This window comes from Lynx canadensis, chromosome B1 (genome assembly GCF_007474595.2).
Source record: "Lynx canadensis isolate LIC74 chromosome B1, mLynCan4.pri.v2, whole genome shotgun sequence".
NCBI classification, from domain to species: domain Eukaryota; kingdom Metazoa; phylum Chordata; class Mammalia; order Carnivora; family Felidae; genus Lynx; species Lynx canadensis.
The window spans coordinates 270,114-285,980 of NC_044306.2; the positions used below are offsets into that span (position 1 = coordinate 270,114).

The 15,867-nt window shown below is 44.4% G+C and overlaps 1 protein-coding gene across 13 annotated transcripts in view; it reads left to right on the forward strand.

Moving 5' to 3' along the window:
* The window catches only part of FBXO25 (F-box protein 25), a 144,610-nt gene that overhangs the window by 64,980 nt on the left and 63,763 nt on the right, over positions 1-15,867 (forward strand). The window contains exon 1 of one of the 13 annotated variants that reach the window (XM_032592793.1): positions 11,482-11,624. The exons of 10 other annotated variants lie outside the window; for them this stretch is intronic. The gene's annotated coding sequence lies outside the window, so the exon portion shown is untranslated. Of the gene's footprint in view, positions 1-11,481; positions 11,625-15,867 lie in introns of those variants that run through there. 2 more of the 13 variants (XM_030312032.1, XM_032592792.1) reach the window with 2 other exon arrangements.

The following is a 15,867-nucleotide window of genomic DNA, read 5'->3' on the forward strand; positions in this document are numbered from 1 at the left end:
CACCCCAAGACTTATTTTATTATAACGGAGTTTGCAGTTCTTGACCCCCCTCACCTCACCCACGTGCATCTGGCAACCACCAATCTGTTCTGTTTCTGTAAGTTTATTTTGTTTTCTAGATTCCACGTATGTGTCTTTGTGTGACTTACTTCACTTAGCATAACGCCCTTAAGGTCCATTCGCATTTTAGCAAATAGCAAGATCTCGTTCTTCTTGCCGAATGATATTCCGTTGTGTCTGCACATGCTTCGTATCCCCTTTATCCATTTGTCAACATACAATGAGCTTGCTCTTGTGTCTTGGCTATTTAAATAATGTAGCGATGACTGTGGAGGTGCATATTACCTTCTTGCGTTAGTGTTTTTGCATCCTTTGGACCGGTGCTCAGGAGTGGAGTTGCTGGATCGCAGGGTAGTTCTATTGTTAATTTTTTGAGGAGCCTCCATACTGTTTTCCATGGTGGCCGTACCAGTGTACGTTCCCACCAGCAGTGCAAGACGGTTCCTCTTTCTCCACATCCTCGCCCACTGTTGTTATTTCTTGTCTTTTTGGTAATAGCCGTTCCAAAGGTGTGAGGTTGTATCTGTGGTTTTGATTGGCATTTCCCTGATGAGTGATGTTGAGCATCTTTTCAAGTGTCTGTTGGCTATCCGTATGTCTTCTTTGGAAAAATGTCTATTCAGATCCTTCACCCATATTTTTTAACTCAGACTTTTTTTTTTTTTTTTGAGTTGTGTGAGTTCTTTATATATTTTGGTTCCTAACCCCTTATCAATTAGATGATTTATGAACATTTTTTCCTGTTTGGTAAATCGCTTTTGATTTTATTGATGTTTTCCTTTGCTGTGCAGAAGTTCTTTAGTTTGATGTAGTTCCGTTTGTTGAATTTGGCTTTCTGCCTATGGTTTCATCTAGAGGTTTTATGGTTTCAGGTCCAATGTTCACCTCTTTAATCCACTAAGTTAATTTTTGTGTATGGTGTAAGAGAATGGTCCAGTTTTCAGTACCATTTGTTAAAGAGACTGCCCTTTCTCCATTTTGTACTCTTGGCTTCTTTGTCTTAAACTAATCAACCTTGTATATGTGGCTTTTATTTCTAGGTTTTCTGTTCCACTGACCTACATGTCTGTGTTTATGTCAATATCCTACTATTTATTTTTTTTTAAGTTTATTTTTTTAAGAGGGGGAGACAGCAAGAGAGAGAGAACATGAGGAGGGGAAGAGAGAGGGAGAGACAGAATTCCAAGCAGACTTCACACTGTCAGCACAGAGCCCAATGTGGGGCTTGAACTGATGAACTGTGAGATCATGACCTGAGCTGAGATCAGGAGTTGGATGCTCAACTGACTGTGCCACCCAGGCACCCCTATCCTACTGTTAGGATTACTGTAGCTTTGTAATATAGTTTGAAATCAGGAAGCATGATGCCTCCAGCTTTGTTCCTCTTCCTCAGGATAGCTTTGGGAAATTAACGTTCTACAGTTCTATATAAGAAGTCAGGAGAACACTGTCTTAGTCCATTGAGGCTACTATAACAAAATGCCACAGACTAAGTGGCTTATCAACAACAGAAATTTACTTCTTCTAGTTCCAGAGGCTGGGCACTCCAAGATCAAAGTGCCAGCATGGTCATCTGGTGCCCTCTTCCTGGTCCATGGCCAGCACCTTCTCTCTCTGTCCTCACACGGTAGAAGGGAGCTCTCTGGAGCCTATTTTATAAGACGCTAAGTCAGTTCCTGAGAGCCCCACCCTCATGGCTTAAGCACATTCCAAAGGCCTCACCTTTGGAAGTCCCATTACATTGAGCACTAGGACTTCAACACAGGAATTTGAGGGGACACAGACATTCAGACTATAGGGATGTCTAACTTTATCAAGTAAATAAGGAACAGCATCTGTAAATATCTTCTTTTATCCACACTCCTGATGTGTTCTTTCAGTTATATTGTCAGATCAATAGAATCTTTTGGCCTGGAATGAAAACCTGTATATTTAACATTGTTTATATGAGAAATGTGTTCCATTCATTTATTCACTCATTCATTCATTCAACAAGTATCTCTTAGGTGTCTACTCCTTACCAGCCACTGTCCTAAGACCTTGGGATGCATCCATGAACAAAAGAGACCAACATTTCTGCCCCGGTAAAGCTTTTATCTTAGGGGCAATTAGGAAGTAGAACACACAGTATATTAAACGGTGAAAAAATAGGGCAGTGGGGGTGGTTCTGAGTAAGGGGAGGTTGTGCTTGTAACTGAAATACTAAGGGTAGGTCTAATGAGGAGGTGACATTTGAACTAAGATGTGATAAGGGGAGGGAGCCATTATTTGTAAGTGTAGGACACTCACAGGGTACAGTGCCCTCCAGCTGCGAAGTACCTATTCTCCAGACTTTTCCACTAAGCTGCAGTTTTTGTAAGACATGGTGTGGACACTGTCTACAGGGCAATTTTCTTTCCATCCCAGGATCATAAAAAGTAAAACAAGAGGGCACTTCACTTGTAAAAGCAGAAATTGCTGTAAATCTGTGTTTCCTTCTTTTAGAGTTTGATTGGTGTAGACATATGTTTGCATAATTGTTCTTCAGTCAAAGAAGAGACATCTGTACAAAATAAATTTTTTCCTTTCAAGATTTTTCTTTAAAACACATGCCATTTTCCATGGAAACACTGAGGCTGTCTGGCTGATCATGCTAACAGAATATTTTCTATCTGTGCAATTTTTCTCCTGGTAGGGAGAGATAGTATCTTGAAATAGTAATCTTCCTGACCCGCATTTACTCACTTGTTGTACGTGACTTGGCACTACTAGGATAGAATATCCACATTGCCTTAAAAAGATGCAGAACTGAAAGGCAGAACAAAGTTTAAATGTTCAATTTCTTTTGCTGCAGCCACTCAACATGAGTCCATGTAATCAACACACAAAAATGAAGGTCTTTAGACTTTGACATATCATTTGAGCAACTTTATTGAGTCACTTTAGCAGAGTGGCCATACTGATCCTTTGGAATTTCCATGAGTAACTGTCTACATGTTACTCATGGATCATAGAGCAGAAAGAGCCTGCCTATGCTTAAGTCTCACCAAGGTCCAACCAAATGACCACACCTGTGACCTCCAATTACCACGGCCTAGGACATGTGGAAGTATCGTCTCCAATAAGAGAGGGCAAAACATTTTACAATCTGGTGGGTAACAGTAATTTAGAAGAAAAATGCTCCCAACCCCCAGGCTTGGGTGGGACTAGAAAATACCCATCTGGAATTTGGTTGAAGACAACACATGATTTTGGTCCTGAAATTTCTCTGCCTTTTAAAATCCTCGCAGGCAAGTTCACAGATAATTCTTTTAGATTCAGGTTGAAACATTGACGTTTTAATTGTCCTTTATCTTCTTTTAAGGTGGCCTTTAGAAGATTTTATTTTATTTTATTTTATTTAAAAAAAATTTTTTTAACGTTTATTTATTTTTGAGACAGAGACAGAGCATGAATGGGGGAGGGTCAGAGAGAAGGAGACACAGAATCTGAAACAGGCTCCAGGCTCTGAGCTGTCAGCACAGAGCCCGACGCGGGGCTTGAACTCACAGACTGAGAGATCATGACCTGAGCCGAAGTCGGACGCTTAACCGACTGAGCCACCCAGGCACCCCTATTTTATTTTTTTAAAGTTCGTTTATCTTTGAGACAGAGGGAGACAGAGCACGAATGAGGGAGGGGCAGAGAGAGAGAGAGAGAGAGAGACACAGAATCTGAAACAGGCTCCAGGCTCTGAGCTGTCAGCACAGAGCCCGATGTGGGGCTTGAACCCATGAACGGTGAGATCATGACCTGAAGTCTGATTCTTAACTGACTGAGCCACCCGGCTTTAAAAAAAAAACTCTCCTGTGGATTCCGTAAACTCGTAGTCATATGAGATTGTCCCCTCTATTACTCCATGCAAATCTTACCGTCAATGGGGTGGGGTATAAACACTCTTCAGAGATGCAGTTAATCATCACATTCCCTTTGTACTTGCTTAACTGAGCTAGTTAGCGTCTCTAATTTTGTATAAGTCAACTTTCCAAGTTCTTCTCTTTAGTTTGGATATGTCTCAAACTTTTTTCATGATCTGTATAAAATACACAATTGGGACTGGGTACCCTGCCTGAATGTGTTCCTGGTTTCGGCATTTGCCTTTCTTTACTTTAGTCCATCCAGACGTAGTAGAGAAGTTCTCCTAGGAAGAATGTTTTCAAGAATGGGGTTACAAGCAGTTGCATGTTGTACTTAACATAGTCCTAACCTATTAGGCTTTCAGTGGTTCTACACCCACCAGTGGCTTGTACCACTTGTATCACCCCAGGTTTTATGTTGGAGTAAAAGTAAAGAGCATTTGTAGGGAAATTGAGGGAAAAATGTTGGTATGTTTTGCTGTGTTTTACCTCACCTATCCTTGGGGGTGGTTTGGCACTTCTGCTCTCTGGGTCAGCACGTGGAGCAGAGGTAAAACGTAAGTCTGCCACCACACCAGGAGGTGCCTCCCTTGTTTACAATTAGCCAGGGTGCACTGAACTTGGTTGTCTTTAAACATGTGTCCTGGTGTATACAGAAACCAATTCTGTACCTTCTACAGACCGACTGTCCAGGCTGCCGTTGGCTTTCACCAACTTGGTCCTAAGGACACAGAGCCACTATTGACATGAATCTTTTCTCCTTCCTGTCTTTCCATCCTCACTTCAGATGAAGCTGAGGTCTCTATCAGAACATAGAAGCTAAATTTCTGCATTCCCTTCTCTTTTCCGTGTGTCCTAGACATTTTCTCCTGAAAGACAGGAATCACTTGGGATGACCTTTCCCCCATTCAATTCCACTTTCTTTTTCTACATTAGTTGGATTTGCTTTAACTTCATTTTCTCCCAGACGTTATTGGTAGAACAATTGATGTAGCCATCAATCACTTCATCATTTTATTGCTTATAACCACACTAGAATTAATTTTTCAAAATTATGTAACACATTATCATAATGACTTAGTAAAGCCCAGGTGCATTAAAAATACTGCTTCCCTAACGTTGTTTTTAATTCAATCAAAAGAGCAGTAAACTCCTGACAAAATTTCTTGGAAATTTGAGGGTACAACTAGTGACCCTCACCAGAAACTTGGAAAAGTCGCAATGACTGGACAATCTGGCACTTATAAACACTCTTATCAGAATGTGCTGGAATGAGGTCTCATTAAGAAATGGGAAATAGCAACAGCTACCAGTTTTCAACAGGCATAGACCCAGAGGTGAGAGGTGTGCTGGAGCTGGCTGACATTGCTTGTCGGACTTGACCAAGTGCCTCTCTTCCCTCATTATTCAATGACCTCACACTGGTAGCTTGAAATTTGTCATAGTGAGAGTGAGTGTTCACCCCGTAAAAATCAGCAAACACTACCAACCAGAGCTTCTATCCCCGCTTCTCTGAAAAGCTGGTTTGCCCGCACACCAGAGGACCTCTCCCGTTTGGCTACAAGGGTCATGATTTTTCAGAACTCTATAATCTTCACAGCCTGTGCTGTTCATAGTGACAACTTCACCCGATTCTTTTGTGATAGTCCTTGGAGCTCCTCTTCCCGTAGGGCCGAGGAGTTCACTCACATTATCCCATGTGGTTGATTTTTTTTTCTTGGCTTCCCTGACCCCCACCCCTTCCAGTGTCTAACCAGTTGCACGGTTCCCTCACCAACCCACTGTACAAATAGCCAGCAGTGCTCAGCTCCTGTCTATTGACAGGTGAACTCCCATTTCCCATAGCTTCCTGCTGGGCCACCAGTGTTGCTCTGCTCCTGTCTCTCTCCTTAGGGAAGGCTCCCCTTAATACACTTTGCTTGTCCATTACTCTGGGGCTGTGCCATTCCGGGAGGATATGGTCAGTCATCCCTTCCCCTTATTAGGCGGAGGGACAGAGTAATAACAGGCAAGAGAACAAGGTGACCTAAGGAGACTGGAAATCTGTAGCAGTTGGGGATCCAGCCCAAAGATGATGATGTTATAAGGGGGCAGGCACCTCAGCCACCAAGATCAACCCACGGTGGTCTAGCATTTGGACACAGGAAGAAGGATCTAGGAATTTCAGGCTCAGCTGACAACAGACACAGAGACCCATCTGTGTGTCGGGGAAAGAAGCCATTTTTGCAGTGGGATGCTTGATTCCGGTGCGCAGGCTGCAGCCGCTACGCCAGCTGCATGTGAGTCCTAAAGACATGGGCCTTGTCTGTCAGGAGGGACTCGGCTCCCTGGCCAAGGTGTCTCTCCATTTTAGCAATGTGTTGTTCATTTATTTCATCGTTTGGATCTCACGTAGAGCAACATGGAGCCGAAACCAGCACAGGCTGCTGTGGAAATAAAGATGACCAGGGAACACCACTACAACGTTTGGAGTGACTCTGAAGGCTGGACTGTTCTAGTGTTTCAGCAATGGTGGCCATGTTTAGATTGAAGAATTCCAGCTGCGACTGGTAGCCAGTCTGTTACTCTTCTGTCTCCCCTCTCTGCAGAAGGTGAGATTTGCAGGCCTCCAACAAGCGTGGGAGACTTGAGTCCTTGTCTTCGGAGAGCTTATGGTCTTGATGAAGAACTGAGGTTTTTTTGTTGTTTTTTAAGTCTGAGGCAGGGCTGGCTTGGGACTTAAGTAACTGAAGGAAGTTACAAGATACTATGGTCGTCTAGTGAATGGTAAGGATAATATGTACCTGGGGCCTGCTCGGGAAGGTCCTTCCCAGGGATGGTGGAAAAGCAGTTACTAGATTAGACGAGCCAGAATCCAACCCTGGATCCACTTCAGCCTCCCTGTAGGGTCCTGACAACGTGCTTAGCTTTCTGGGAGCTTCAGGAGTCTCCTCTCCAAGACACGATAGTAATAGCCTTGCAGGTTATTTTGAGCCTACGTCAAGCAGAGCATTTGGCACAGAGCCGGGTGTGTAGTGAGTGCTAAGTAAATGTTAACCACTAATAGTGTCATTATCAGTGTTGTTGCTACATCCAAGTCTCTTGGAACAGGGTCACGTAAACAAGCCAAGAACCATGTGGGACCCCGTGCAGATGTGCCCTTCAAGCTGTGGATAAAGTTTCAAGTTCCCAGAACTGGGAAGTACTTAGAGATCTGCATTCTTATTTCTAGGTTGGAGTAACTGCTCTCCAGGGTTTACCATTAGAGGAAAGTGAGTGTCTCCAAGAGACGTTACAAAAAACATTGCCCTGTTGGATTCCATACTCAGCTATGAAATGGTTTTTCATCTCTCACCTACCGAAGTGAATTTTAGTATCCTCTTTGGACTCTCCTCGGTAACCAGGACTTCTTTGTACATATGACCCCCTATCAACATCTTTCCCTATTTGTGCAACTGCTTTGACCCCTCCTTGGGTTTGACATCTTGGTATTGCTCTTTAATCGTTCTCAAATATACTTCCTGCCTCACAAATCACAGAACATAAGCTCCCAGAGGTCACGGAAGGTCTCCACATTTTCTGCATTTCCCACAACTCTTAATATGATTCTGGGTATGGGGTAAGCACTCAATGCAGTTGTTGGTTTGATTTTTTTTTATTATTCGATATGTTGGGTAAGCTCTGACTAGGAATATGTTAGAAATGTTCTTCCCAAAGTAAAAAAATACATACTGGTCTGTTGAGGTATACCAGAGTGAAATGGGAAATCAGATTTAACATATTCATATTCTTGCCCCAAACGACACCAAACATTTCCATAGTCCCAGAAAGCTGCCTCTGTCACTTCCCTTAGTCCCAAAGTCACTGCTGATGGGATTTCTATCCTCACAGGTTACTTCTGCCTATTCTAGAATTTCATGTGAATGAATCCTGTAAAGCATACAGTATATGCTTTTTTGTGTCTGTATTCTTTTCACTAAGATAATCTTGCTAATCACATGTTTTGTTGCATCTATCAGTATTACATTGTTTTTTATATTGGGATGTAGTATTCCATTGTTTGAATACACCACAGTTAATACACTCTCCTGTGGATAGATCTCTAGGACGTTCCACTGACTACGGCTATGACTATGGTGCTAACACTGCATGTGCTTCTTGTGAACCTGTTTTATCTTTGATAAATGTCTAGGAGTAGGATGTGCTGGGCCATATGTATTAATGTAAATATATGGATAAATATGTGGTCTTGGTAGCCTGACCTTTTACATGTAGATTGGTTCACTGCCTAACACGTGCAGGAAAGGTAGAGGGAAGTAAAGTTTGCTGGATGAATGGAGACGAATATTAATACATTTAACATTCCTAATAGCCTGAGAGGTAGATACCAGTACCTTCATTTCCAGGTGAGAAACCAAGGCTCCGGAGGTTAAGTTGCTTGCCCCAAATTGCATATCTAGGTGTCCACATGATTGTCCCGAGTCTGTTGAACTCCAAAGTGTGTGTTCCAGTTCTGCTATGATGCTCAGTTGGGCAGTGGGGTCAGCCCGGCTGTGGCTTCGTGCTGGGCTGAACAGAAAAGTTTTCAGAGCTGAACACTGTGTTGTGGGGCTGCAAGCTGGCTACTTCCAGGATGAATCCTGCTGGAGATACGTTTTGTTGGTCAAGTAGAGTTTCAGAAGTCAGTGGAGGAGACCCCCGTGAGCGGCTGTTTTCTTCACATGAGCCTCCCCGTTCTGATGTCTCACCTGTCCCATGCATTCCTGGCCACCAACGTAGTTTACAACCCTAAAATTCTACTCTAACCCTTATCTGAAGTATAGGGAGACTCAACACCAAGAGGAAATTTGAAACAAATATGCAAACAAAAAGATTGCCCGACCCTGTCTCCCGCCTCACTGCTGCTGCCCATTGGCTTCTGAAGTTCACAGTCCGTGTGACCTTCCAGTGCCCTCCTGGAGGCATCTCTGTCAGAGGGGGTTGTTCTTGCCCCTGGGTGTCCTTGTCATTTTGTACCTCCTTGTAGCCCTCATCCTCCATTTTCTGTGTATTTGCCACCCCTATATCTGCATTAAGTTGGGAGCTCTGGACAACTGATTTCATTTGTATTCGCAGCATCTCTCACGGCACCTAGCATGTAGCCTGCACGACCACACACTGGAGACACTAATTTATATTTTCCCCTACCGGTTCTCTATCAAGGTTAGAGGGTTTTGTTTTGGTGATTTGGTTTGGTGTACCTTCCCTCGGTATACTGTAGAAAGCTGAATTAGTCTCTATATGTTGCATGAAAACTCCACAAAATGAGTATTCCCGAGAGGGTAGAACAAGAAGAAAGACCATTCCCTGAGCCTTGCGGGGACTAAGTCAAGCTTGTGCCAAGAGGATCAGGGATGCTCACCCTGTTCTGAGCAGCATTTGGGGAGGTCAGGGAGATGGCTGTGTAGTGTACTTCCAGAAGCAGGGGTGTCAGTGTGTTGGCCCATCACCCCACTGCCCAGGGAGGTATGGAGGCACCCAGCACTGCCTGTGACCAGTGGCTGCCCCAGCTCTCTGCTAGGAGAGACCCCAACTTCGGGGAGGAACTGCAATGAGCTTAAATGTTCCCAAATCCTTACACGTTATCAGAATTGGGGTATTTTAAAGAAGAGAAATTTGATGTTTTCCCTCACCCAAATAGATAAACTTGTTGGATAAATTGAATGCCTGTGCAGTCTTGGGGAAGTAGGCACCTCTTCTCAGGGTACGATTTCCCCACACTGAGCTTCCACCCCCTGGGTGACTCTTCCACGATCCCCAGCCACACCTCAACTTCATAGAAGCAATATTCCTTGCCCTTCTCCTGTTTTCTTCTCCACTGGTGGACTTTCCAGAGGGCAGTGCACATGCTTATCTTCTGTGAGCATAGAGTAAATTATGGGAGCAAAGTGTGCTGTCAGAGATATCCGTGGACCGGAATGAATCTGAACTTCTCTGTGGCCTCTCCTGCTGTTACTGTGTGGGGACTCCACCTTGTACTCCGTGGATTCCAGTTACTTTGCCTGTCAGCCCACCAGTGGGATTCCTTCACAAGGAGTTATGTAGGTGTTGGCAAATTAGGCTAAACTTAATACTGTTCTTATGACCTCCATGGTGGTAATGGGTTTTGGCCTGGCAATATCTACCAAAATTTTATATCCAGTTATCCCTGATGCAACAATCCTAATTACAGTAATTTACTTGCAAATATGCCTCTACAAGTTTTAAAATAAACAGAAAAACCATACAGTTATTAATTGGGTATTATTTCTAATGGCAAAATATTGGAAAGAACCTAATGCCCATCCATGTAGAAGATTTTAAACTATGCTATACCCAGGTAATGGAATAACTTGCAGCTGTGAAAGGGAGGGAGTGAAGGAGGGGTCAGGAGAGGGAAACGGGAAGGAGGGTGACAGTTCTGAACCATGGACATGTGGGGAATATTGCTGTCTTCGGTCCATACTCACTTTTTAAAGTTTGTTTGTTTATTGAGAGAGAGAGAAGGGGGGGGGGGAGAGGGAGAGAGAATCCCAAGCAGGCTCCACACTATGGGTCCAGAGCCTGATGCGGGTCTGGAACTCAGGAACTGAGTAGAAACCAAGAGTCCAAAGCTTAACTGACTGAGCCACCCAGGCGCCCAGGGCCATAATCACTTTTACATTATTTTAAAACTGCATAGTCAAAGAATGCTACTGTAACGAGCACATCAAATAATTTACAAAAGTATTTTTCCAAGATCTGAATACCTAGTATATGCTTGCTGCAATGTGTTCCAAATATAAAAACATTTTATAAAGACAAATACTAAAATCAAGTACCTATTTATTGCTCACTGTATGCCAGGCATGGTTTCAAGTGTTTTCTATTAAGTCATTTAATTCTTGTTTTACTTCTGGGAAAATGAGGCACAGGGTGGTGAAGCCTTACTCCTTGCCACAGCTCATCACTAGCCATTGCCGCCTGCAAGCCTCCGAAGTCTGGCTGGGACTCAGCTCAGCCACCTGACTCGCCGGCCTTCCCCTTTCCTCCCCTTCCACCAACACCAACGTTCTTGTTTAGTGATTGGAAAAGCCCACAGGTGCAAGAAGACCCTCCGGGGCGTCTCCACCCTTCCTGGAAGATCTCAAAACCGTAAATCGTCTATAAACCGAAAATGCTTGAGCCTTAAGCTTAAGTACAAAAGGTAACTGGCGCGCCAGAGGCTGGGGGCAAATGCAAAGTGCATTTCTGACATTGAGGCGTGTCCGGGAGAGCAGCGGTTGGAAACTGGAGCAGACAGCGGGTAGGTCCCGGGTACCCTCCGCGAACCGGTCCTCCCAGCCCCTCTCCGCTGCACCCTCAGGAGCGCGCACAGGAAGCACGCGCGCCCTCCCACGCGGGGACGCCGCGCCACGCCCGCGGGGGTCTGCAGCCCAGCTGCACCCACTGAGCACGCGCAGAAAGGCGGCGGCGGTGCCCACTGCGCACGCGCGCGGCTCGGCCTCGGGGAGCCGGGTAGCAACACGGCCACGCGGAGCCGCACCTGCCAATCAGCGCGGCCTGGGGCGGGGCTTCTTGTCAGCGCTCCCCAGTAGGCGGTGGACGACTTCCGGCAATAAACCTCCGCTCGGCCGTCAGGTGGGGACCGAGGGCGTCTGCGCTCCAGGTGGGGACGGCGATCCCCCCTCCCCCCAGCCCGCCCCGCGCCAGGTAGGGTTGGGGACCCTCGGCGCGCCGGGTGGGGAACAGAGGCGGTCCTCCGTTGCGCGGCGCGGCCTCCCTTGCCCGCCGCCCACCCCGCACGCCCGCGATTCCGCCGCGCCCAGCGCTCCCCCGCTGGGGGCGCCTCCCTCGGGGTCTGCGCGTCCCCTGCCGCGTCCCCGCCTTCTCAGCTGTTCCTGGGGCTCCTCCGTGTCTTGGAGCCGGTGGCCCCGTGCCCCGAGCCTCTCCTCCCAGAGATACCCCCTGCTCCCTGCGCCCCTTATCCGCACCGCACCTGCTGCGCGGTCTTGGGTCCCCTGCCCTCGTCTACACCGCGCCGCACCTGCTGCGCGGTCCTCGGTCCCCTGTCCTCGTCCGTGGCTCTGGCATCCTCCCAGTGCCTGACTCCCTGAGCTCTCAGCTGACGCCTGGGCTTTGCGTCCTCCTCTTCGCTGTGAACTCCGTTTGGACCCTTCCTGCTGGATTCCACTGCTCTCTGTGGGCCTATTCAGACTCTGAAAACTCACGCATCTGAAGAATCCGTTCTTTCCTTTTTTTTTTTTAAACTTGTTTTATTTTTTTATTTTTTAAAAACTACATCTAAATGAGTTAGCATATAGTGCCACAATGATTTCAGGAGTAGATTCCGTAGTGCCCCTTACCCATTTAGCCCATCCCCCCTCCCACGAACCTTCCAGCAGCCCTCAATTTGTTCTCCATATTTATGAGTCTCTTCTGTTTTGTCCCCTTCCCTGTTTTATTTTTTTCCTTTCCCTTGTGTTCATCTGTTTTGTCTCTTAAAGTCCATATGAGTGAAGTCATATGATTTTTGTCTTTCTCTGACTAATTTCACTTAGCATAATACCTTCCAGTTCCATCCACATAGTTGCAAACGACAAGATTTCATTCTTTTTGATTGCCGGGTAATACTCCATTGTATATATCTACCACATCTTCTTTATCTATTCATCCATCAATGGACATCTGGGCTCTTTCCATACTTTGGCTATTGTTGATAGTGCTGCTATAAACATGGGGGTGCATGTGTCCCTCTGAAACAGCACACCTGGATCCCTTGGATAAATGCCTAGTAGTGCAATTGCTGGGTTGTAGGGTAGTTCTATTTTTAGTTTTTTGAGAAACCTCCATACTGTTTTCCAGAGTGGTCGCACCAGCTTGCATTCCCACCAGCAATGCAAAAGAGATCCTCTTTCCACATCCTCACCAACATGTGTTGCTGCCTGAGTTGTTAATGTTAGCCATTCTGACAGGTGTGAGGTGGTATCTCTTTGTGGTTTTGATTTGTATTTCCCTGATGATGAGTGATGTTGAGCATTTTTTTCATGTGTCGGTTGGCCATCTGGATGTCTTCTTTGGAGAAGTGTCTATTCATGTCTTTTGCCCGTTTCTTCCCAGGATTGTTTGTTCTCTGGATGCTGAGTTTGATAAGTTCTTTGTAGATTTTGGATACTAACCCTTTATCTGATATGCCATTTGCAAAATCTCTTCCCATTCTGTCGGTTGCCTTTTAGTTTTGCTGATTGTTTCCTTCGCTGTGCAGAAGCTTTTTATTTTGATGAGGTCCCAGTAGTTCATTTTTGCTTTTGTTTCCCTTGCCTCTGGAGATGTGTTGAGTAAGGAGTTGCTGTGGCCAAGATCAAAGAGGTTTTTGCCTGCTTTCTCCTTGAGGATTTTGATGGCTTCCTGTCTGACATTGAGGTCTTTCATCCATTTTGAGTTTATTTTTGTGTATGGTGTAAGGAAGTGGTCCAGGTTCATTCTTCTGCATGTCGCTGTCCGGTGTTCCCAGCACCACTTGCTGAAGAGACTGTCTTTATTCCATTGGATATTCTTTCCTGCTTTGTCAAAGGTTAGTTGGCCATACGCTTGTGGGTCCATTTCTGGGTTCTCTATTCTGTTCCATTGATCTGAGTGTCTGTTCTTGTGCCAGTCCCATACTGTCTTGATGATGACGGCTTTGTAGTATAGCTTGAAGTCTGGGATTGTGATGCCTCCTGCTTTGGTTTTCTTTTTCAAGATTGCTTTGGCTATTCGGGGGCTTTTCTGGTTCCATACAAATTTTAGGATTATTTGTTCTAGCTCTATGAAGAATGCTGGTGTTATTTTGGTAGGGATTGCATTGAATATGTAGGTTGCCTTGGATAGTATCGACCTTTTAACAATATTTGTTCTATCCAGGAGCATGGAATCTTTTTCCATTTTTTTGTGTCTTCTTTAATTTCTTTCATATGCTTTCTATAGTTCTCAGCATATGGATTTTCACCTCTTTGGTTGGATTTATTCCTAGGTATTTTATGGTTTTTTGTGCAACTGTAAATGGGATCCATTCCTTGATTTCTCTTTCTGTCATTTCATTGTTGGTGTATAGGAATGCAACTGATTTCTGTGCATTGATTTTATATCCTGCAACTTTGCCGAATTCGTGAATCAATTCTAGCAGTTTTTTGGTGGAATCTTTTGGGTTTTCCATATAGAGTACCATGTCACCTGTGAAGAGTGCAAGTTTGACTTCCTTCTGGCTGAATTGGATGCCTTTTATTTCTTTGTGTTGTCTGATTGCAGAGGCTAAGACTTCCAATACTATGTTGAATAACAGTGGCGAGAGTGGACATCCCTGTCTTGTTCCTGACCTTAGGGGGAAAGCTCTGTTTTTCCCCATTGAGGATGATATTAGTGTTGGGTTGTTCATGTATGGCTTTTGTGATCTGAAGGTATGCTCCTTCTATCCCTACTTTCTTGAGGGTTTTTATCAAGAAAGGATGCTGTATTTTGTCAAATGCTTTCTTTGCATCTATTGAGAGGATCATATGGTTCTTGTCTTTTCTTTTATTGATGTGATGAATTGCGTTGTTTTGCAGATATTGAACCAGCCCTGCATCCCAGGTAGAAATCCCACTTGGTCATGGTGAAATATTTTTTTAATGTATTGTTGGATCTGGTTGGCTAATATCTTGTTGAGGATTTTTGCATCCATGTTCATCAGGGAAATTGGTCTATTGTCTTCCTTTTTAGTGGGGTCTCTGTCTGGTTTTGGAATCAAGGTAATGCTGGCTTCATAGAAAGAGTTTGGAAGTTTTCCTTCCATTTCTATTTTTTGGAACACCTTCAAGAGAATAGGTGTTAGCTCTTCCTTAAATGTTTGGTAGAATTCCCCTGGAAAGCCATCCGGCCCTGGACTCTTGTTTTTTGGCAGATTTTTGATTACTAATTTGATTTCCTTACTGGTTATGGGTCTGTTCAAATTTTCTATTTCCTCCTGTTTCAGTTTTGGTAGTGTATATGTTTCTGGGAATTTGTCTGTTTCTTCCAGATTGCCCATTTTATTGGCATATAATTGCTCATAATATTCTCTTATTATTGTTTTTATTTCTGCTGTGTTGGTTGTGATCTCTCCTCTTTCATTCTTGATTTTATTTATTTGGGTCCTTTCCTTTTTCTTCTTGATCAAAGTGGCTAGTGGTTTATCAATTTTGTTAATTCTTTCAAAGAACCAGCTTCTGGTTTCATTGATCTGTTCTACTGGTTTTTTTGTTTTGTTTTGTTTTGTTTTTTTGGCTTCGATAGCATTAATTTTTGCTCTAATCTTTATTATTTCCTGTCTTCTGCTGGTTTTGGGTTTTATTTGCTATTCTTTTTCTAGCTCCTTAAGGCATAAGGTTAATTTGTGTATCTGAGTCCTTTCTTCCTTCTTTAGGAAGGCCTGGATTGCTCTATACTTTCCTCTTATGACCGCCTTTGCTGTGTCCCAGAGGTTTCGGGTTGTGGTGTTGTTTCATTGACTTCCATATGCTTTTTAATTTCCTCTTTAACTTCTTGGTTCGCCCATTCATTCTTTAGTAGGATGTTCTTTTTTTTTTTTAATTTTTTTTTTTTCAACGTTTTATTTATTTTTGGGACAGAGAGAGACAGAGCATGAACGGGGGAGGGGCAGAGAGAGAGGGAGACACAGAATCGGAAACAGGCTCCAGGCTCCGAGCCATCAGCCCAGAGCCTGACGCGGGGCTCGAACTCACGGACCGCGAGATCGTGACCTGGCTGAAGTCGGACGCTTAACCGACTGCGCCACCCAGGCGCCCCTCTTTAGTAGGATGTTCTTAAGAATCTGTTCTTGTCTCTGGAAACCCTCATTTCTTGCCTTTTCCAAATCTGTAACCTCCATCCCTAATCAGAATACACGTTTTCGCATTCTTTCCTAAGAATTCATACTCCTCTTCCTTTTTAGTTTCCCTCT